Source organism: Typopeltis vanoorti, chromosome 2 (assembly GCF_054136105.1).
Source record: "Typopeltis vanoorti isolate ZY-2024b chromosome 2, IOZ_Tvanoo_1.0, whole genome shotgun sequence".
NCBI classification, from domain to species: domain Eukaryota; kingdom Metazoa; phylum Arthropoda; class Arachnida; order Uropygi; family Thelyphonidae; genus Typopeltis; species Typopeltis vanoorti.
In genome coordinates, this window is record NC_143550.1 from 39,908,842 (window position 1) to 39,930,492 (window position 21,651).

General features: G+C 34.6%; 1 protein-coding gene across 1 annotated transcript in view; it reads left to right on the forward strand.

Annotated features, from left to right (window-relative positions):
- The first annotated feature begins 4,009 nt into the window (after positions 1 to 4,009).
- The window catches only part of LOC150108941 (allatostatin-A receptor-like), a 246,917-nt gene continuing 229,275 nt past the window's right edge, over positions 4,010 to 21,651 (forward strand). The window contains exon 1 of the mRNA XM_090401334.1: positions 4,010 to 4,111. The gene's annotated coding sequence lies outside the window, so the exon portion shown is untranslated. The remainder of the gene's footprint in view (positions 4,112 to 21,651) is intronic.

Consider the following 21,651-nt stretch of genomic DNA (forward strand, 5'->3'; position numbering starts at 1 on the left):
AAAAATACAACTAGCTATCCTATGATAGGGAAAAGGAATGTCACGAAATCACGTGGCCACAGATTGAAATCCTACCTCCCTAAATAAACCATAAATCCACCACTGGTCCTCATTGTGGGTGGGGTCCTACCGGCCATTAGACCTCTTGCATGTTTCATGCAGAGGGGAGACAGTAGGAAAAAACTGTGTCTGCGCCAGTGCAATGCGCGTTTTCGTGAAAAACCTTGTAAACAAACTAATCAGGCTCAGTCTAATATAATACGTCCGTTCACATCAAAATAGGTCACTCAAGGTTTGGAACTTCAAGAATTTGCAACTCGTCTCAGTGCTGATATCATCTTGATTGGTGAAACACACCTAAGACCAGCTAATAACCCCAAAATCCGTGGATATACTATGTACAGAAACGACAGAATTGGCACAAGAGGTGGAGGCACAGCCATATATATTAAGAGTTATTTGAATCGTAATACAATAGACAAGCCCCAAACAGTAAATCTGGAGGTGACCGGTGTGGAGGTACATACCTTCAATGCTGGGAGTCTCAAGATCTATGCTGCTGATAACCCTCTGAGCATTCCTCTGCTGACAACAGATCTGGACTCCATACTTGGTCCAAATGAATCCATAATAATAGCAGGAGATCTCAACTCAAAACAGACAGCTTGGTACAGCTCATCAACTAACACCAAAGGCCACACACTCTTCAACTTTGCAATGCTCAACTCTTTTGTTGTGGCCGGCCCAACCCACCCACTTCAGCCCTTCAGATAGCTCGGATGTACTAGACATTGTCATCTTTAAACATTTAAGATACCAATTCAAATTGGAATCAGTCAACGAATTATCTTCTGACCACAGTCCCATAGTGCTTAATCTAGGTTCATCAGATCAATTCTCTCCTCTGCACACATTCATACCATGGGACAAGTTAGCCAAGGTTCTTCCCGATCATATTGGTCTGGTATCCAATATCAGTAAAAAGGAAGAGATTGATACAGCAGTAAATAACTTAACCATACAAATTTAGAAAGCAATAGAATCAGTCAGACAATCCACCGTCTTCCACCCAACCAACCGTATCCCTGAAAAAATCATGGAGCTAATCAGAGCAAAAAAAAGAGATACCACAATACTAGAAAGAGATACCACAATACCAGAGCCACACAAGATAAAACGGTATTGAACAATCTAAACAGGCAGGTCCGGGAAGCTCTTCAAAAACACAGAAACTATCAATAGGAAACCAAATTGGCTAACATCAATACTGAAGATCATTCTGTATGGAAATTCTTAAGAGCAATCCGCACCAAAAAGCAACTCATACCCCCTATACAAACCAAGAAAGGGACAGTTCACTAAGTTGAAGAGAAAGCCGAAGCACTTGTAGATAACCTAGAATCTCAATGCAATCCATCTTATACAAATCTAAATATCAACTTTATGTACAAGATTCTTCGTCATGTTAGGACAACCTTAAGATAGAACACTGTTAACTCCGAACATATCACTCCTACAAATCCGGCAGAAATGATAAATATCACCTCCCATCTAAACAGTAAAAAAGCTCCTGGACCGGATGGCATAACTAACAAAATAGTAAAACTACTCCAAGAAAGGCCATAGTCCATCTCGTCAACATTACAAATGCCATCTTTAGATTCCAGCATTTCCCTACCACATGGAAAACAGCCACCATCATGCCATTGAAGAAGCCAGGAAAAAATTCTCACCTTTCCGAAAGCTACAGACCCATAAGCCTATTGTCCAGCCTCGGAAAGGTGACAGAGAAAGTGATCCTCTCAAGATTTCAAGCAGAAATAGATAAGTTAGGAATTTTGCCTAATGAACAGTTCGGCTTCCGTAAGGCCCATCGTACAGATCAACAAGTGCACCGGCTTGTAGAAATTATTACTAAAGGTTTTAACTGGAAACTCAATACAGCTGCCGTCTTCATGGTCGCAGAGAAGGCGTTTGACAAAGTATGGCATCAAGGCCCTCTCTACAAACTGATAAAATTTACCTTGCCAGTCAAGTTAATAAAAATAATACATTCTTACCTGAAAGACAGATATATGCAGGTCAGGGTCGGCTAAACGGTTTCGACCAGACGCAGGATCTCGGCAGGCGTACCTCAGGGATCTCTTCTGGCACCTCTCCTGTTCTCAATCTATGTAGCGGACAACCCTCTGAACCCAAGAACAACATTCACTGCATTATATGCAGATGATACTGCACTGATGGCAAGATCACTGAGCCCAAAACTGACAACTAAAAGACTCCAAACCAGCATACGCATTTTAGAAAAGTAGATGGCAGACTGGTGGATCCAAGTTAACTACCAGAGAAGCTCAGCTATATTGCTTACTAGAAAGAAACTCCATACCACGGAGGATATTTATTTATTGGGAGTAAAGATTCTATGGCAGACTGCAGTTAAATATCTTGCAGTGATTCTTGATAGTAAACTCCTATTCAGCAAACATATTAGTTACATTACCTCAAAGACATCCAAAGTCTTAGCACAGCTCTACCCTATGATCGACAGACAAAGTAAACTGGACACGCAAACAAAATTAACAATTTACAAGATGGTAATTCGACCGGTCATCACTTACGCATCCCCAACGTGGAGCCACACCCCAAATTCAAACATTCTAAAACTTCAGAGATTACAGAATAAGCGCCTGAGGATGATTCTGGATGCCCCTTGGTTTATAAGAAACACCAAGATCCATAGAGAAGTTAATATCCCTTATATCTCTTCCCTTCTACTAAAATTAGCTGAGAAGTTCTTTACCAAGACAAGTAACCATCCAAACCCGTTAGTCAAAGAAGCCTCGGAACATAATGAAGCAGAAAGTTACAAATATAAAAGACCAAAGTCTATCTTAAGCTAATTTCACTGCCCTCAATGGGCGAGCATTACAAGACAAAGGGGAATATGAAAAGCAATTTTGCTTCATCCATCTAGCCAGAAATGTTAATGTTAGCTGTAATATTAATAATATAAATTGGGTATTGTAAAACACAACGTATTTTAATTAACTTCTCAAATTTTATTTGGTTACAGAGTCTGCAAGTTAAGAATATCAACTTATCAATAAATTTCTTGTTATTTATTGAAATAAAAATTTGACTTTTGTCATAGTAATTGCAAGCTAAGTTAGACTTTTCTAATTCTAAATATTGTATGCTTTGCCATTCGTTCTTATCCCAGAATGAAATAAATGTTTAGAATTTTTTAACAGATAAGCAATTCTGCATTCTTACAATATCCTAGGAACAGTCTTTCTATTCTGATACTCCACTATGCAAAAGATAAAAACCAAAAATTTTGAATTTCCTCATGAAAATAGGTTGCCAAGAGGGGTGAGGAACTGCCAAGCGAATGTCATGAGCATCTCACACACACACACACACACACACACCCACACACACACACACACACACACACACACACACACACACACACACACACACACACACACACACACACACACACACACACACACACACACACACACACACACACACACACACACACACACACACACACACACACACACACACACACTCTCTCTCTCTCTCTCTCTCTCTCTCTCTCTCTCTCTCTCTCTCTCTCATAACAGCGAAGATCAGCATACAGAAACGGTTTCATTTTCGAACATCAGCTCCGTTTTGCTCAATCTCGATGACGTAATCGTTCCCTGATTTCTTGCAGGTTCCATCGGTTGAAAGACATGAAACCATGTGCACTTTGTATGTTCAGTTGTTGATCTGGGCTAAAAATATAAGTCAGGAAATGGAAAATCATACACTGTGAAATAAATAGATCTTCACAACTGTCTTAAGATATTGACAGCTAGCTACTCTTTCTTTTGGTGTGCATCGGCGCTCGTGTACTCTCGATATCCCACTGGTGAACTTAAAACTACTCTGAATGTTCTTGTTATCGCGTGTATTCTAGAATATTTAAGCTGACTTCTCTACCGAAATATAATACAGACTTATGATCTTTCAACCAATCATCCGCTAGATTGTGTTTCCAAGAGTAACCACCTACACTGATGCCGATCAATGAGATGTACTGAGAAGTCGCTATTCTCAGGTAAAGAAAAGAACAGCTGTTGTTGTTTTACATTTTTAATTTATTTCACCTCAGAGTTATGAACTGAAGCTATGAATTCATAACTATAAAGTTATGAATTAAAAGTTTGAACAATTAAAACAATTATATATAATTTAATCAAAAATTGATATTTTAATAATTACTGCAAATTAAATATCGATATTGATCTTTTATTAAAATTATCTTATGATTATGTTTGTATTGTTACGAATTGTTACTTCAGGTTGAACACAATATGATGTTTCTTCATTTTAATATTTTCTATGTAATATAGGAAATACTAAAATGCATTGAATTATGCTATAAGTACCGACTATTATTTATTTACGTTCTATTCGGTGAGTTTGCTTATTATTAACACAACACAAGATTTGATACTATACTAAATAATTGTTGCATGTAATAAAATCATTTTTCATTGTTAAGTCACTGTTGAAGGAGTTAAAAATAACCATAAAAACTCTTGCTTGTATTGTTACGAACGCGTTGAAATGTATTGATTTTTGACAGACCGATACATCATTGAAATTGTCCCGATCGTTTGCTTCTCCATGGATTGAAGGCATTTTTGCTCTTGCTGCTGTTGGCAACAATCCGATAAACGAAAAAGCAGCAATTTCATAAGGTCACACCTTGAGAAACGATTCCGTGTCATAGACCTTTATTTGATTTGTTTATATTGACAAGTTTTGATATCAGCGGTATGATTAGACTGTCCAAACGAAGAAATGGTTTTTTTTAAGGTCTATCAGAACACTTAATTTTCCTAGAATCGTTTTTTCTATACATTTTCTCGATTTCCACTTTAACAAACATAAAATTAAGATAGTGCACAATTTCTGTTTTGATTTACTGATTTATGGAAGAATAACAGTACGTGACATGTCTTGCAACTGGAATAGCAGCGCTTTATTTATTAATAGATAGCTTACTGCAAGTTTATGTTTTGCATTTTCTTTAAGAAGCAGAAATAAATAAATAAATAAATAATAATAATAATAATAATAATAATAATAATAATAAAAACAATGTTTGTTTTCTCGAGTTTCTATCTGAAGGCCACTTTTATTATTGTTGCACAATGTTTATTGTTGTTGGATTTTTTTAATGAGGAAACTGTTTAATTTAGTCATGGATATTTCAGTAGTCATGGATACCAACAATGGCATCGCATGCTATACACGTAAACCTATTTCATTATTTAAATACGAAATTTGAGAAACAAATACTACATAACATGACAGAACTATTTTCAATTTCCGTGCAGCAACAATTATAAAAATTCTCATTCTTATGTCAAATAAATATTTGAAAGTTCTCATTTTAACCTTGATGCATTTAACAATGAATTTTTCTCCTTTCGCTCTTATTGTCTACCAGAACCAGATGATACTCTTACGAAAAAGAGATATATTATCCTTATTTTTCAAAGTTATCACATAAATATGAACGTTATGTTTGTGCTTGTCATGCTGGTATCGTTTTTGTAATGCCAACCCAAGTGGAAAACTCTTCTTATGTGATCAATAAATTATAATTTTTTTTTTGGAAGATATACAAAGAAACGATAATGTCGAAGGTATCATCTTCACCAGTTTCCCTTACTAAAGATTTAAGGAGATACGAGGTTCACTTGTTACTTATATGGACACCCAAAAAATTTATTCTCACCAATATTCCTATTTATGGTAGCTACTGTCAGATATTTTTATCCCAACAAAGACATTATTCTTCTACTATAGCTCTAGTGAATACTTGAGCTAATATTTCTTAGACATTGTTTACCCATTGTTTTTCTTGTTTCTTAAAAGGACTGTATATTATTAATTACTCAGATTACCTCTCGGCTGCCAGTTATCCAGATTTGGATAATTATCATTAACTAGATGTTACGAAGCATTTATGTATTAGAAGAATTAAAGTTTTTGAGGCGAAAGCTTTGAGCGAAAGACTTGAATAAGTTTTAGAAGCTTTACAAAGCGTAACGAAAAACATGCGATGATTTCAGTTACATGCTCACTCAATCTTCACAGAGAAATTTTAATGTCATACATTTAAAATACATTTTGGCTTTACATTCCAACAAATTCAACTTTCTGAGTATATTGCATAGAAAATATATTAGTGTTCACAAAAAGAGAATACTATTTGAGAGAAAAATGTGTATCGCATTAACTGCTAACATCAGTCATGATAACAACGACAGCATATTTTTATTTCCAGTTAAAATTCTGTTTCTAATCTGTTTTCTGTAAGTGAGTGCTAACTGCGAATGAGGTAAAATCAATTTTTGTTGTGCATATATGGATTTTTATGTCCCGCATTTTCTGCTGATGACTGCAAAAATGTTTTTTTTACTTTTTCTATGAACGCACAAATATGCTAAGTCAGTATTACTAGTCGTAACATTCATGGAATAACAACCTACGTGGAATGCATTTAGATGAGAGTACCACAGTTACCAAGAAAGTCTGTATAACGATTAGCGCCCGAATAAAGCAACTGCCATAAGAAACAATATTCTAAAGGAATTAAAATCGTTACTAAACTGCATTGCTAAGGGTAAATTTAAACATTTTTGGCAGAATTTTTGATATATTTTTTCCATCTTTTTTTTTTTTTTTTGAGTTCTTGGGCTGGACGTATACATTCTTTAGGTGGATTTCATAACTCATTTGTGCTCCTTATAAGCACGTAACTATGCATAAAACACATACACAAAGCAGAGGACCACAGGTTGGTTCAATTTACAAATACAATACATTGGCCTCATAACCGTAGCTGCTGGGATAAATGCACTTGAGTTTGTACATTTATGACTAATAAGAAACATGAGTATTTTTGAAAACGAAGGAAGACAAAGTTGTTAGTATCGCTAGCAGAGGAAAAATGTAAACAAAGTCTCTTTAATAAGGGTAGAGCTAGAAATAACTGAGGAAGGACGGAAGGAAGGAGTAGAGTAGGAAGAAAATGACAGAAGATTGGCTGCCACGTTATCTGTCTTCTGCAATGGAATTCGATTGCTAAGACACAGGAACGTCGTCTGGAACTGACAACATATCTGATGAAATGTTGAAGAATGTGCTCACTATCAAGACAAAAGGATTCTTTCGTTTTGTGATACAATTGGAGGAACGTTAGAAACTTCCTCGTAAAGGGATGATGACAGTCGCTCATTATCACGTCTTTATAAGTAACGCATACGTTGCTAATGGTTATAAAGAGTGGCGTTAATATAATAACAGTTTGGAACCAAAATAGCGAATTTAGGCCCCAAAAGATATTATGATGTTTTTGGAAAGGATGCTAAGAAATACGTAGCTGATTTGTGTGTTAGTTTATACCAAAGAAATAATTATTGACTCTTCTTTTAATAAAGGAGAGAGAGAGAGAGAGAGAGAGAGAGAGAGAGAGAGAGAGAGAGAGAGAGAGAGCTAATAGTAACTCTCTGACTGACTATCGCAGCTCTCGAGACTAACAAATCACCCGCTAAGAAGAACTGATATCGGTAAGTTTTAATTAAATCCCTATAAAAGAACTAGAGCGTAAAAAATACCGGTAATTGTAAAATAAATATAAAAAAATTGGGATAAGCTTCAGCGATAAAGTATGCACCAACTTATTGAGAGTAGAAATTGGTTTGTTTAATTTCAACGTAATTACATGTGCAAGTTTGAGCTCAATAAAAATGCGAAGTTGAAACCTTATTATTCAATACTCGATATTATAGAATGTCAGTACTTATTAACTCTATTTTATAATCAAGTTTTGTAATGTGGTCCCCAGCCACGAAATGTTAGTAAACTGATTTCAAAACTAGCTGTTAGATATAAATCATGACTTGTCATTACTTCCCATGTTTTATGAAGTGCAATGTCCATTTGTATTGTTGCACTAGGTCTTGTGGTTGACATTGTTATGCATTAGGTTGCAAACTTCATTTTTGTCTATTTCGTATGTTACACACTATCTTAATGTAAGCTAGTGAGATAAGTGCGTTAAAGTTAGAACAGTATTTAACAGTGCGTTAAAGTTAGATAGAACAGTACATAAAGACAGTGAAGCAATGCGTCATGTAGGCCAGATGGATAGAGTGGTTTGTTCATGGCCATGTGGCGAGCAAGGACTGATTTTGTTTTCTATTGACAATGTATCTATCAATACACTGTCAGTAAAAAAATGAAAACAAAAATCACTAGCAACGATATCAATTGTGGGAAGTTTCAAAACAACTAATACTCACATTACCAAGACATGTTCAACTACACTGTGCTGGGATTTCTCCGAGATAATCTGATCTTTTTTTCTACTCTCCCATCTAAATTTGATCACTTTGTAAAAACTTAAAGATAATTTGATAATGAGATCCATCACTTGAAACATTCTACACGATTGCATAATTCACTTCCTACTAGATAAAGAATTGATTGCTTTGCGTGCCTCTATTTTATTGCATCAAAATTAATATTTTCCCATTAAGCACTATTGAAATAATAATTCTATACCACTAAAACTTACTTGGATTTTCGTTTACAGTTTACGTTGATTTAGATAAATTCATAATTTATTGCTTAATTCATAAAAATTCTTTAATATTCAATTTCTTAGAGAAAATATGTATGGATTTTTAGTGTCGAGAAGGAAGAAGTAAAGTAAGCAGTACACGTTTAGTGGCACCTGTTACTACTTTTCAAGATTGCATGCGACGCATATTATACTGTTTCGAAATTCTAAGAACTTCCCGGATGTAACATTGAAGACATTGCAACTTCTCAAATCGTTTTCCGCTCCAAACATAGGACATAAGAATGACATTTTTTTTCGTTTTAATATACATAAAGGTCCCTTGCGTATATTTTATTATTTCAAAGATCAGCTTAAAGAAGCCAATTTAACGATGTAAGTAATCCTTAGCATTCCATTTTGTTCAGATCCCAATATAGTACTCATTTATATATTTATAAGTTATTTATAAGTGTTATGAGAAGTTTGTGTGTGTGTGTGTGTGTGTGAAAGAGAGAGAGAGAGAGAGAGAGAGAGAAATTATACGTTTATTTTACGATGAAGTCCAAATTTAACGCCATTTTTGAGTAAAAGTTGGATTTGAATAGCTCTGATAACCAATTTTATATCTGAATGTAGAATGAATTTAAGAGCTGAATGTAGCGTAGATTTTCTTGTAGATGAGTGCAAGGCTGGTTTTAAACAAGCGATTGTGTACGGCGAATTAGTTGAATTAATGCCAAGTTAGTTAATTCCCACGCACACACATATGATCTCACTCATTTAACATTTGAGATTTATTTAAGAGAATCCGTCATCAACTGTACAAAAAATGCAAAATCAACCATTTAAAAATAAATTTAATAACATGTTTTACCTCCTAATTGACAATCAAGAGATTTTGTCTTTTTACTCATTTTTTTTCTATTTTATTTATCTTACGCCATTGTCAATATAATAATTAACAAAAAACGTAAGAAAGACATGTAGTCGTTTCATGTCACTTTGTTTTTCGATTGGAGAGGTTTGGTGATGTTAAAAACAACTGTAAGAAACTTCGTAAAAACCTTCTTGTACAAAACGACAATAGTACCCTCATTGCCTGAGATGAGAAACAGTCTGTATTTGACGCATCTGCCAAATAAAGATTACACAGTTTCCTTTTACTCGCCATGGAATTCAGCGCAATGGCTTAGTTGTATTTGATTTATATGACACCAAAAGATCCATTACTTGAATCAAGGGTATCGATTTTTTGTTATTATTTTTATATTTTTATTTGGAATCATTGAATACTCTGCTACAAATATTTCTACAATATCGCATTTATCAAATCGTGAAGTTGTTTTAGATTCCAAGTATTTCAAACAATACTTTGTTTTATTTATTTATTTTTTTGTAAAAACAATGGAGAATAATTCTCCATAAGAAAAACTTTTATTTGCAAAATATATGCTATTTACAATAGACAATTCATATCGATTACATGTATTGTTAATCTTAAACAATTAATCCCATTTATGGTAACAATAGTTTTTGTAATTAACATTGGATTAACACAATGTATAATTAGTCTTAAAATATTGATTATTAAAAAAATTTGCATAATCTTATATTAATTTCTATCCATGCAAACGAAACGACAATGCTACAATAAAAAAATATAATTACTTAATGTTAATTCTTGTTAGAATAAATATTTTTGATTATTTTATCAGTTAATGATGATCAGTTAAACATGTTAAAATGATTCCAGTTAATGCTCATCAACACAAACCTTATTGGAAATATGCCTTCGATATTATTAGTGATTTTTAAAGTAAAGTAAGAATACTGGAAACTTCAGAAGGAATAGCAGACTCCTTTCGTAATAATGAAACTCCAGTAAGTAAAACAAAACATGCCTGAAGGAAGAGTAGGATGAGAGCACAGCATTTTTTCAAAGGGAGCAAGAAGCTAAACTTTCTCAACGTAGTCCTGAATATTTGAAGACGAAGAATGCTGGGTTGTGGTTTGCTAGTTTATAATTCTGTTGATTTTTTAAAAGCATATGCTTTCTTATTTAAAATTTATTATTAATTCTCCCTCTTTATTTTGCAGCCCATGGGATGTGTAGATACTATAACAGTGTTAATTATTATAACAAGTAACAGTTTGTTCTTAGCACAAATGTCCCATATACTTTTCATGAACTTGTCGAAAATTTATAGTATTTTAGGATTGTTGTGAGGAGGTGCGTGCATAGTTTTCTCCTGATGTCCACGATTTCATGTCGGTAGAAAAAGAGATAATTTAAAGGTTTCTCCTTAGGGGAATAGAAAAGCGGAGCAGATTCATGCAACGGCATAATTTTAAGCAATCTCATAATATTCTCTAATTGTTCATAATGTTAAGTTAATTTTTAACAATTAGAGAATATTGTGTTGCTGCCATGAATTGTTAATGTCACGAAAATGTTAATTTATTTTTATAGTTTTTCAAATCTTTCATATTTTCTTTTGCTTTTAAACGAAACTAACGTTTTAATTTTTATTTGAGTTTTGTTTTTAAATAGCCAAAATATTCGTTGATCAATATACAATCCTTAAACGTTCAGCTAAAGATTAAGATCTGGAAACGAACACTTAGAAATGTCTGACAAATTGAATTCTAGATAAGATCTTCAATAGTCAAATTAAATACATATTTATTTCTTAAATTTTTTTAAATAAATAAAAGATGAATAGCTATTTGTACAGTATGATGATTACTGTTACCATCTAGTTCAACTCGCTCTTTATATCAGAAATCATTTTTTGCAACTTTCGAAATAAAAATACAAACAGTTCTTTATCTCTCTTCGCAAAACCTTTACTCGCTACTGATCACATCTTGTTTTACTCTTTCAAGACTTCTCTATAGCATTTCGGTATAGTGAACTTCAAGTTTCACATAATCTAACTACTGCAAGCGAAAGCAGAGCATGTGCGTGTGTTTCCTTGATCTCTTTTTACTGACTCGTGCAGTTTTGCATGTTTTCCTTTCATTGTCTACGATCTTATACAAATCAAATCAACTTTGCCAATTCTTTGGAACTAGTTTGGTTGGTTATCTTCCAGGCTGGAAGTAAATCTCCCTGTGTTTCTGACTGACGATAGTGATTACACTCTTTCCAGCAAAAAGGGAACAATCCTATCTGCTTTCTAAAATACGTTGCCTGATCTTCACTGCATACACAATGATGTCTTGTGCTTGAAGTCCCTTTTTAAGACTCATGTGAGGTATTCTTAGACGACTAGTCTTATATCTTCGGTTCATCTACTGTAAATAAACTCCCTGAGTTTAACTTTTTGAAGCTAACAACGCTTAACAACAGTAAAATAAGTTCCCAAATTTCTCTTAAGATGTCGAATGCATTCCATTATATTTATATGGTCTATTATTTTCACATAATAGACCATATAAATATAGACCTGACTGTAAACAATTTTATTTATTCATTCAAATATTCACATATCATCCATTTAGTTTTCTTTTTTTATCAATTCATTCAGACATTGTTTTCTTGCAATTTACATTCTAGCAAAAATAATTCAAAAATAAATTATGATAAGATGCATCACACGGTTTTATATGAGTTGTTATTTGTCTCAAAATATTAGAATTCCCGCAGGTTAAAAAATCATGGAAAAATACTAATTTGTCATCTCTGGCTAATATCGGGAAAGCAAAGATAGTTTGCGGATTTTCAAAATAAAACAACTCACTGTTGAATGTTGTATTAGTTATTTTAGTTTATTATTGCTATGTTATGTTAAAAAAAAGAACAATCATAAAACGAGATACTCATACCGACAGAGAACAGACTACAAAAATCCTCCTAGTCTTAGAAAATTAGACAATAATGTCTATATATTATAAGGGACGTTTCCTAACCAGATTATGAATTCCTGTAGTAATTGTTTTTTTTTTTTTTTTGGCTAGATGAATCAAGAATGCTTTTCATATTCCCTTTATCTGCTGAAGAAAATGTATGGATGGGTATTATTGAGCTATAAGCTCAGGTCATGGCGGGGTAACAGCAATAGCCGAGCCTCAGTTAAAACTTCATTGGCTACAGCATTGCCATATATTACCCTCTAGATCGACCCTTGTAGTAAAATTTGGCTTTGGGGATGAAGCAAGATGCTTTTCATATTCCCCGCTATCTATTACGGCTACAGTGAGGGAAAAATTTTGTGAGCAGTTTGTTCACCCTGAATGGGCATGGAGATTATGTATCGCTACAGGAAGTTAAAATGGCTTTTGGTGTTTTATGTTTGAATATATCCGTTGCATCGTAGGCTACAGCTTGCTGAACTAAATCGTTAGGGTGTATGGACGTTTTTAGGAAAACTTTGTTGCTAAAGATTGTAGGAAAGAGAAAATATATGGAATATTTGTATCTCCATGAAATTCTTGGTTCTGACGAACTATGGAACGTTTAGAATCATTCGTAAGCACTTATTTTGTGCACGTTGCAGATTGAGGACATTAGTGTTGGAGGTAGTCACTTACGCTTCTCCAGGCTGGAGAAGCGTAAGTGACTATGGGACGAATCAGCAACTAGTATAAAAGCAATTTGATTCTGATGTTTAGCTTGCTGTTCCTGTTAATTAGCGGGTAGATCTGGGCAATGGCTTTAGATGCCATTGCATACGTAGTCTTGATGTGCTGGTTAAAAGTTATTTTTTGGTCGAGCACGACACCAAGGTATTTTGTTTCTGTCTCCCATGGGATTTTAGTATTGAATAGTAAGACGTCTCCTGCAGGAGATATCGATCTCTTCGTGAAGAGAATGGCTGTGCTCTTTTGGGGATTTACTTGTAGTCTCCATTTAGAGAACCATTTCTCTAACTTCAGAAGGTTTTTTGGAAGCTATTTAGTAACAAGGTGTGGCCGAAGAGATCTGGCTAATAATGCTGTATCGTCCGCATATAGGACCATGATGGATGACAGTGGGTTGTGCGGAATGCCTGACATGTATATAGAGAACAGTAATGGAGCCAGTAGGGATCCCTATGGTACTCCGGACAAGATATGGCGCTGGTATGAAATAGTGCCATTTATCTTGACTTGCATGCTTCTATTCTGTAGATATGATCTAACTAGGTGTACCATTTTTAGTGAGATACCGGATGAGATAAGTTTATGTAGCAATCCGAAGTGCCATATTTTGTCAAATGCTTTGGATAAATCAATAAAAACAGCTCCAGTGTATTGACGCCTCTGAGGATTTTTTTGGGTAGTATGGTATTGCCGAAAACCAAATTGTTCAGCTTTTCGGGGCAGCAGCTCGATCACTTTATTTGTGATGCCATCTGGACTATGCGCATTTTTGTTCTTTAAATTTTTATATCATATATTTCAGCAGGTGATGTGGGTGCAATATGGTCAGCACCGGTATCGGGGGGTTTTAATGAGTGTCTGACCTGTCTGTGAATTTTATACAAGTGATTGTAGGTTTGCACTGCTCTTCTAATTTTTTTGCTATGGCTTCTGCCTTTTCTACGTCTGTGTGAACAAGGCCCTAGTCAGAAAGTATAGGGGGGGGATCTGCCTTTGTTTCTGATATTTCTCAGTAGTCCCCAGATAGAGTGATCAGTAGGCGAGATAGAAGCTAATTCCCATAGTTGATCTCTGTAAGCTTTGAATGTATCTCTCACTGTCCCATTTAGTCTGTTATTGCAAAATCTTTTCCTTGCTCTATTTTTTTCCCTGATCAAGTTCATAATGTCTTCAGGCAGACGACCAGACTTGGGGACAGATTTGTATGAAGTGGCTGCCATTATAGCGGAGTTAATTTGTTGGGTGAGACTTGTGACTGCGGTTTCAACATCTTCTTTGCAATTTATATGAGGAACAGGTCCAATATAATCCCGGAGTGCTTTTGATAATGTTTCCCACGATATAAATCAGTGAGAGGGAGGAGACAGGTATTCTTGTTTTCCCAGCTGTAGGAGAATTGGGTTATGATCAGATGATAACTTGTTCAATGATTTTAGACCGTACTGAAGTTTAATATCTTGCAGGATAGTTATAACCAGGATGCCAGCAGTACCAAACGTACTGAGATGAGTTAGTGTGGAGCCTGCTACAACAGCATAGTTTGATCCCATGTAGTTGGAAATGATGCAGCCATTATTGTTGGTAGTTTTACAATTCCAGGCAGTGTGCTTGGAGTTTAAGTCTCCGGCAATAATGATGGAATATCTAACGCCCAAGATGGCATTTAGATCAGAGTGCAGGAGAGTTTTTAAAGGTGACTTGTAAGCTGAGTAGATTTTCAGTCTGGCAGCCGAGCTAGTGAATACTTCCACACCTGTGACCTTAAGGTTAGTGGTTGGAGGGTTTTTTGCAGAATAGTGTTTGATATTATTTTTAATGAATATAGCAGCGCCGCCGCCTCTACAGTTTACCCTATCGGTTCTATATAAGAGATACTCCCTTATTTTGGGGCTGTCCGAGGGTCTTAGATGTGTCTCTCGCTTATTAGAATAACATCTGGCTGATATCTATGAGTAAAGTCCTGGAACTGTAAAATTTTGTTCCTGAGGCCATTTGCATTCCATGCTACGATCTGAAAAGAGGCTGGAATTAGCTTGTTTCTATTCATCTATGTATTCAGCGGTCAGGGTTTGTAGGTACTGTTTGCTGATTCTGTTCTGGTGTTGACATGTTTGAACGGGCTACATCTGCACAACCTCTTGTTTGCCTTTGGTATACTCTATTCTTGAAGACCTCTGAGCCTCCGGCTGTGGTGAAGGAGCCTCTGGTATTCGTGTTCTAGAGGAGAAAGACTGTTTAGCTGTCTCCAACTGTCTGTTCTTCGGGTGTAGAGTACATCCCTTACAATTGGCTGGATGAGGGCCAATGCAGTTTGCACATTTAGCCGGGGTGGTTTTCGGCTTTGTACAGATATTGGTTGGATGTCTATCGCCACATTTCAGACATTTAAACTCAGCTTTACACAGTTTCTGGGCGTGGCCAAACTTTTGGCACCTGTGCCATTGCCCAGAAGATGCCTTTTTTCCGGAGTGGCACTGGTGTGATGATAAGCCCTCAGATTGATTTCAAGTTGTAAATATTTTTGTATATGTTCTGGATCTCTACAAGGACTGACGGCATGGGAGTCTTGTTAGATCTATACCTTTATAGGAAGCAGATCCTGTAAGTTAAGATCAGCAGCCGTTTCCTTTGTTAATTTTCTATAATCTGTCACCGTTGCGGGTTGTATCTTAATACCCTCATCCACATTTTTGGCCTTTGTGTAATCAATTTGTAAACAGGACTTAGTAGATTTTAGACGTAACCATCGGTGTTTTTCTCTTAGTATGATCGGAGGCACCTTTTCTTTGGGAGAAGCAGTGGAGTCCGAAACTGGACCGTCTTGTTCTATTTCTTTATCTTTGGGTGGTTCTACGGTTATTTTGCGCTTCTTGAGTGCGCGGACGTCTTCGAAATATGAGGGAGTAGAAATCACTGAGTCCAACTGTTCCTCCATTTTATCGGTGTCATCACCTGTGACGCTTGTATGTGTGTGTGTGTGTGGGGGGAAGCGTATCGTAAAGTTTCACCTTTCCTGGCCAGTTGTTATCAAGCAGCTCACCTAGTCTGATGAATTCACGATATACGTCCTCAAATATCGTCTCATCTATTCGTTTTTCCATGTCTGTCAATGCGAAGTGTCAGAAGTTAAAAAAAAAAAACTTTACCGTTCAGTTGTAGTTTGGCCGGTATTTTCGCAAAACTGAATTTTTAGGATAAAAGCACTAACATAAAATGGCGAGATCTTCGAAACTCATCTGCAACAAGTATCACGTACAAAACTCGATCAATTCCCTGTAGTAAAATTTTTTTGCTAGATGGGCGAAGCAAGAATGCTTTTCATATTCTACGTTATCTGTAGAGGACAATATAAGGATAGGGTGTTATCGATCTATGAGCTCTGATCATGGTAGGAAGGTAACAGCAATAGCCGAGACTCAGTTACAACTTCATTGGCTGCAGCATTACCATCCATTACCCTCCTTGGTTATCCATTTTAGTTGCCTAGTACGATATGCATGGGCTGCGATGGAGTTATTCTTATCCCAGCCACCACACGGGGGTCTGTAGTAAAATATACGTATTGTTTTTATTTAATCAAAAATTATATATTATATTAAAGGGTGTTCTTATATCTTTACAATTATCTTAATTTATTTATGAGATTTGTTACTAAATTAATTTTCCTTTAATTGCTTAGAAAAATGTTAGAACTTTCTATTTATAAGAGTTCTAAAAATTCCTAATAACTAAATTACCTCATTGTATCAAATCACAAAGATTGATAATGTGCCTTGTCAAATACATCGTGAAGAATTCAGACTGCAGGAGTTTGTGCAAATAAACTATATATTCGCAGTTATTATTTTTTTTATCACGAGAAGTTTTTTTTATCACGAGAAGTTGAGAATTATGCTAAAATGTTGATTTTAGATTAAAATTAAAATGTTGATTTTTTTTTTTCATCCCATCCCCGCATATTTAGAAATCTGATAATTTTCAGACTACGAGTGACTTGGATGACCTAAAGACATTTCAGACGAAACTACTGCGTTTAAATCTTACCACCCCGCCGGGATCGTGGCGTAATCTTTCCAATTCTATAATATCATTTCCGAGAATAATAACATCTGACGTAAAAAAGTTATATTAGTTATACCAATCTAGATGCACGTGCACAATATAAGTATGCATTTATATTAGTAATGGTGAAACACTCGATTTTCACTGGAGTTATAAAAATTCACCGTCTTTTTTTTTACATATTAGGAAAGAGGCGTATTATGATCAAATTACACAATATCTAAATGCAATTTTAGTAGTGATAGGATGGTGAATCCTATCTACACATTCCTTAGCACCATCCAAGGGTGTGTTTTGTTGCTTCTTTAACTGGTAGTAGGAAAACGTAGTTTCTGCGAACCGTAATGGATCTATGGGCACTGATTATCACTAGTATTTTGTTTCATGAAAGAAACAGATGTCTTGAGATGAAGATCATGCTGTTATCGGGGAATTTTTTTCAGAAAATTTTCTAGAACTGTATATTCTTCTCACCTGGATAAATACTGTAACCTCACTCTATCAAAAATCTGCGAGTCTGTCATGAGACAGCCAACGCAACGATCGTGAGTCCTTCACCACGTGCTTACAAGGACACCAGTTTGTATTTTCCTTCCTGGTTGGTCACATTTTGGTGACCTACGAAAATGCCTTGGTGACTAAGGCGAAATATCGGTTAATAATAACTTAATAAACAATTAATTGCTATACCAAGATATTTGTTTTGTTATGAATACTACCAACTGCACTATGGAGATAAGTTCTATATAACTTTTATTAGCAAAGCACCTCAATTCCTTTTTATCACCCCCTTTTTTTAATTTAATTTGTAAATTGTTCATCCTCGTGTATCTTGTGTATGATTTAAACTATCTTTAAGAAAGAAGTAAATTGAAATTCTAGTACGTTACCACAGACAACTTACCCTTATTGTAATGCAAGCCAGAGAGCAAATTAGCATTTTCGGCGAATTGAAATCTATAAATAATTAAAACATAATCAAAATCTATTTGATTTGGTGCACATCTACAGAAAGAAGCCAGTTTTGATCAAGGAAATATGAATTACTTTCAAAGATCCAGGCATTTCCATTCTATCTTTTTTGTCCTGCGTGATGTAATGATTATAAGATTAGTCATTGTTTCTACTGTAAATTGAAATTATAGTAATATGATGTACTTATAAACTGATCTTTGGGAAATTCATCTTATTAATACATTTAACCAAAAAATTACAAATTTGGCAGTCCGACTCCATCATCAGATACTATAATGATGACCCTTAATTATATTTAAATAATTCCAAATAAATCATAGCTACTAAAGTGTGGAATATGAAATTGTATTAATTGATTGATTGACAATAATTGATTGAAATATAACAGTAATTAGTTAGCTTAAAGACTCTTTTTTTTTTTCAAAAGATTGTACACACACATTATTATCTTGCCTTTAAGCTTGCCCTGATTTTTCCTTGAGTAAAATAACCAAGTCATTAATGACCTCCATCACAGAAATAATTTGGTATTATTAACCATTTGTTACTTAAGACTGAGCTATTAATCATTTATGGTTGGGTGAGCAACTTCTGTTCATTTTTGGGCTCACATTAACAATAGATGAGAAGGGAAAAAAACGTTAATTTGAGGCACTTGACACATTCTAGCATCGGAGTTATTGTTCACACTAAGATCTGGTATTAAATGGCTTTCAGAAGATCTGTTGACGGAGATGATATAATTAAATTTATTATTTTTTGCACATTATAAGAGGATTAAAATGGCAAGAGAAAAATAATATGTCATAAACATATTGTCATCAATCAGTAAGTTGGAAAACGTCAGTTCAAGTCATTTTAAGCACTATGTTTTCAGGAAAAAATTAATTATACAATGCAACCTAGGAGTTATGAAAGTTGTGAACTCAATTACGACAGTGAGTCGGCCAACCAAAAATAATAATAATAAAAAATACTTAGGATTGAATTAGAAATACATTTATATTGAGTCCAGTGGCGGCTCGTTGCTTGAAATCGTGAGGGTGCTGCAACTTTCGAAATATACATACACACTGTAAGTACAGTATATACGTGTGTTTGAATAAAATATCAAAATTATGGTAAAAATTTAAAAAAAAATTAAACATGAAAAAATATTGTTTATTATCGATAAAATTATACAGCTTGGTATAATTCAAATGAACTTAAATCCATTAGCATAACCCCAATAATGTTCTAAATTAAAAACTATAACAAATGTTATGTCTTTAATTGTAATGTTTAAATATTTAAAGAGACGGAGTAAACACGATAAGCACTACGAACACTCTACTACTGGCGCAAACCTGCATATAAACAACAGTGGAACTGCGCGACGGACAGTGCCGCCTTACGCTAATAGCTCGCATCTCACTATGACGTGCATATGCTTGCGCGCGTAGCAGTATGCCACTGTGGTCAACACTGTGCTGCTAGCGTCCTTTGCCCTCCTAAGTACTACAAGATGGATTTTTATTATTTTTCATACAAAATAAGAAAACTCTATAGGATTGTTGATGATAAAATTAAATATTACAAGCAAATATAAATAAATAAATAAATATATTTATATATCGAGAAAAGGGGGTGCTGCAGTTCCGCAGTGACAATGCACGAGCAGCTCCTGATTGAGTCTGTATCATTCATTTAGATCATGAGTGTCTATATTATTATTATTAAAAAAAGGCTTTTTCTCTTTTAAAGAACTAATAAAAAATGAGGATAAAAACTGGTTGTATAAAAATATCTTCTGAAAACACAAAACGCGAGTGATAGGACTCATGACAAATATAATAAAAAATAAAGATCTGATCGGTAATTTGAGGTGTTTTTTTTTAATTTTTTAAGGCAGTACCATTTCAGGTTGTATTCAAAAAATAATGGACATATTATTCACCATTCTATTTTCAATCCACAATAAATTTTAAATGTGTGTGTGTGGTATTCTAAAAAGGATTATCTGTTGATGCATAGCAGCAGATGCACAATAATTTACGACTTTATTCGGAGAATGAATACAAGAACACGCTGAGTAAGTATTCGAATAAATACAGAAAAGTGACGTAACTTTTTCTGAATTTAAATTGAGATAGAGTAATTTAAAATCGATGGTGTTCTCATCATCTAAATTCAATGACAACCAAAGTATCGCTTCTAGCATTGTAAGCTGAAATTTTTGATTTATACGAAGACCATTTCAACAATTCTGTTCACATTGTTTGCAACCGCTGCTAAATCAAACAGTTATTTAGCAAAATACATTTACTGGCCTTTAATATGCTTTCCATTCTGCCTTGTCATGCTGTTGTCAATATTTTTCCTGTCAGTAAGTCTATTTTTTGTTTGTTTGTTTATCTCTTTGATAAGGTGGTTCACTTCAATAGAAACTTCATCATTCTTCCAATTTAGGGATTGAACAGTAAGAAGGGATTATGAACCACTTGTCATCCTTACTTTCCATGAGATAAAGAAAGATTCTTAATTTTAAACATGACAAGTGAAGTAAGAAACTGTTATTCATGTTTGGTGTTGAGCTGTGAGTTCATAGTTAATAATCGAGGCATGCATCTTACAAGATATTGAGAAGTGTAACCAGATGAGAGATGAGTGTAAAAATACGCTCAATAGAAAATGAATATCTCTGTGTAATAAATTGGAAAGTACTGATGAGAGACGGATCGTGAATTATCTTAACTACTTTCTTTGATGCTAACTCAAGTATTTTTAGTAAAGCTGTTAGGGATGCCATTCCAGATAGGCTTCTTTGATTGTATCCGGTTCAGCGTAAAGTAATGACTACATTAAAATTAATAGATTTCTTCTATTTTGCGATAAATGAAACAGGATTGATTTTTGATACCGTTGAAGGTAAACGTCATGACATCCCCAATACATCCTGTTTTGAAGATTAATATTTAAAATGTTTAGAAGTTGATATTTCAGAAGTTTTATTCCTCTGTATTGTGCAAAGAATTCAACAATGTTTGTTAATACGTACAAAAAAGAAAAATGGTAAGAAACCTGCAAACCCATAATCCAATTACAGGCGATAGAAGACTAGCTATGAGATGTCGGCTTAATTAAGAGACCTTTATACCAAATTTGATAATGACAGATATGCACGAGTAAACCTATGAGTATTTTCAAGATTTTTCCATAGGTGTGCAACATACTCTTGGATTGGCAGAGAGCTGATTGTTAATGGATTTCTACATAACTTCAGAAAGAACAAGAGCACCAGAATAGAAATTTGCTTATAAAGAACGGTCATCGTATTAGAATTAGGGTTTGATATGAGTTAATTTTTAAGTTACATAAGGTGTATAGAATCAATAAGTGATACAAAACAGGAG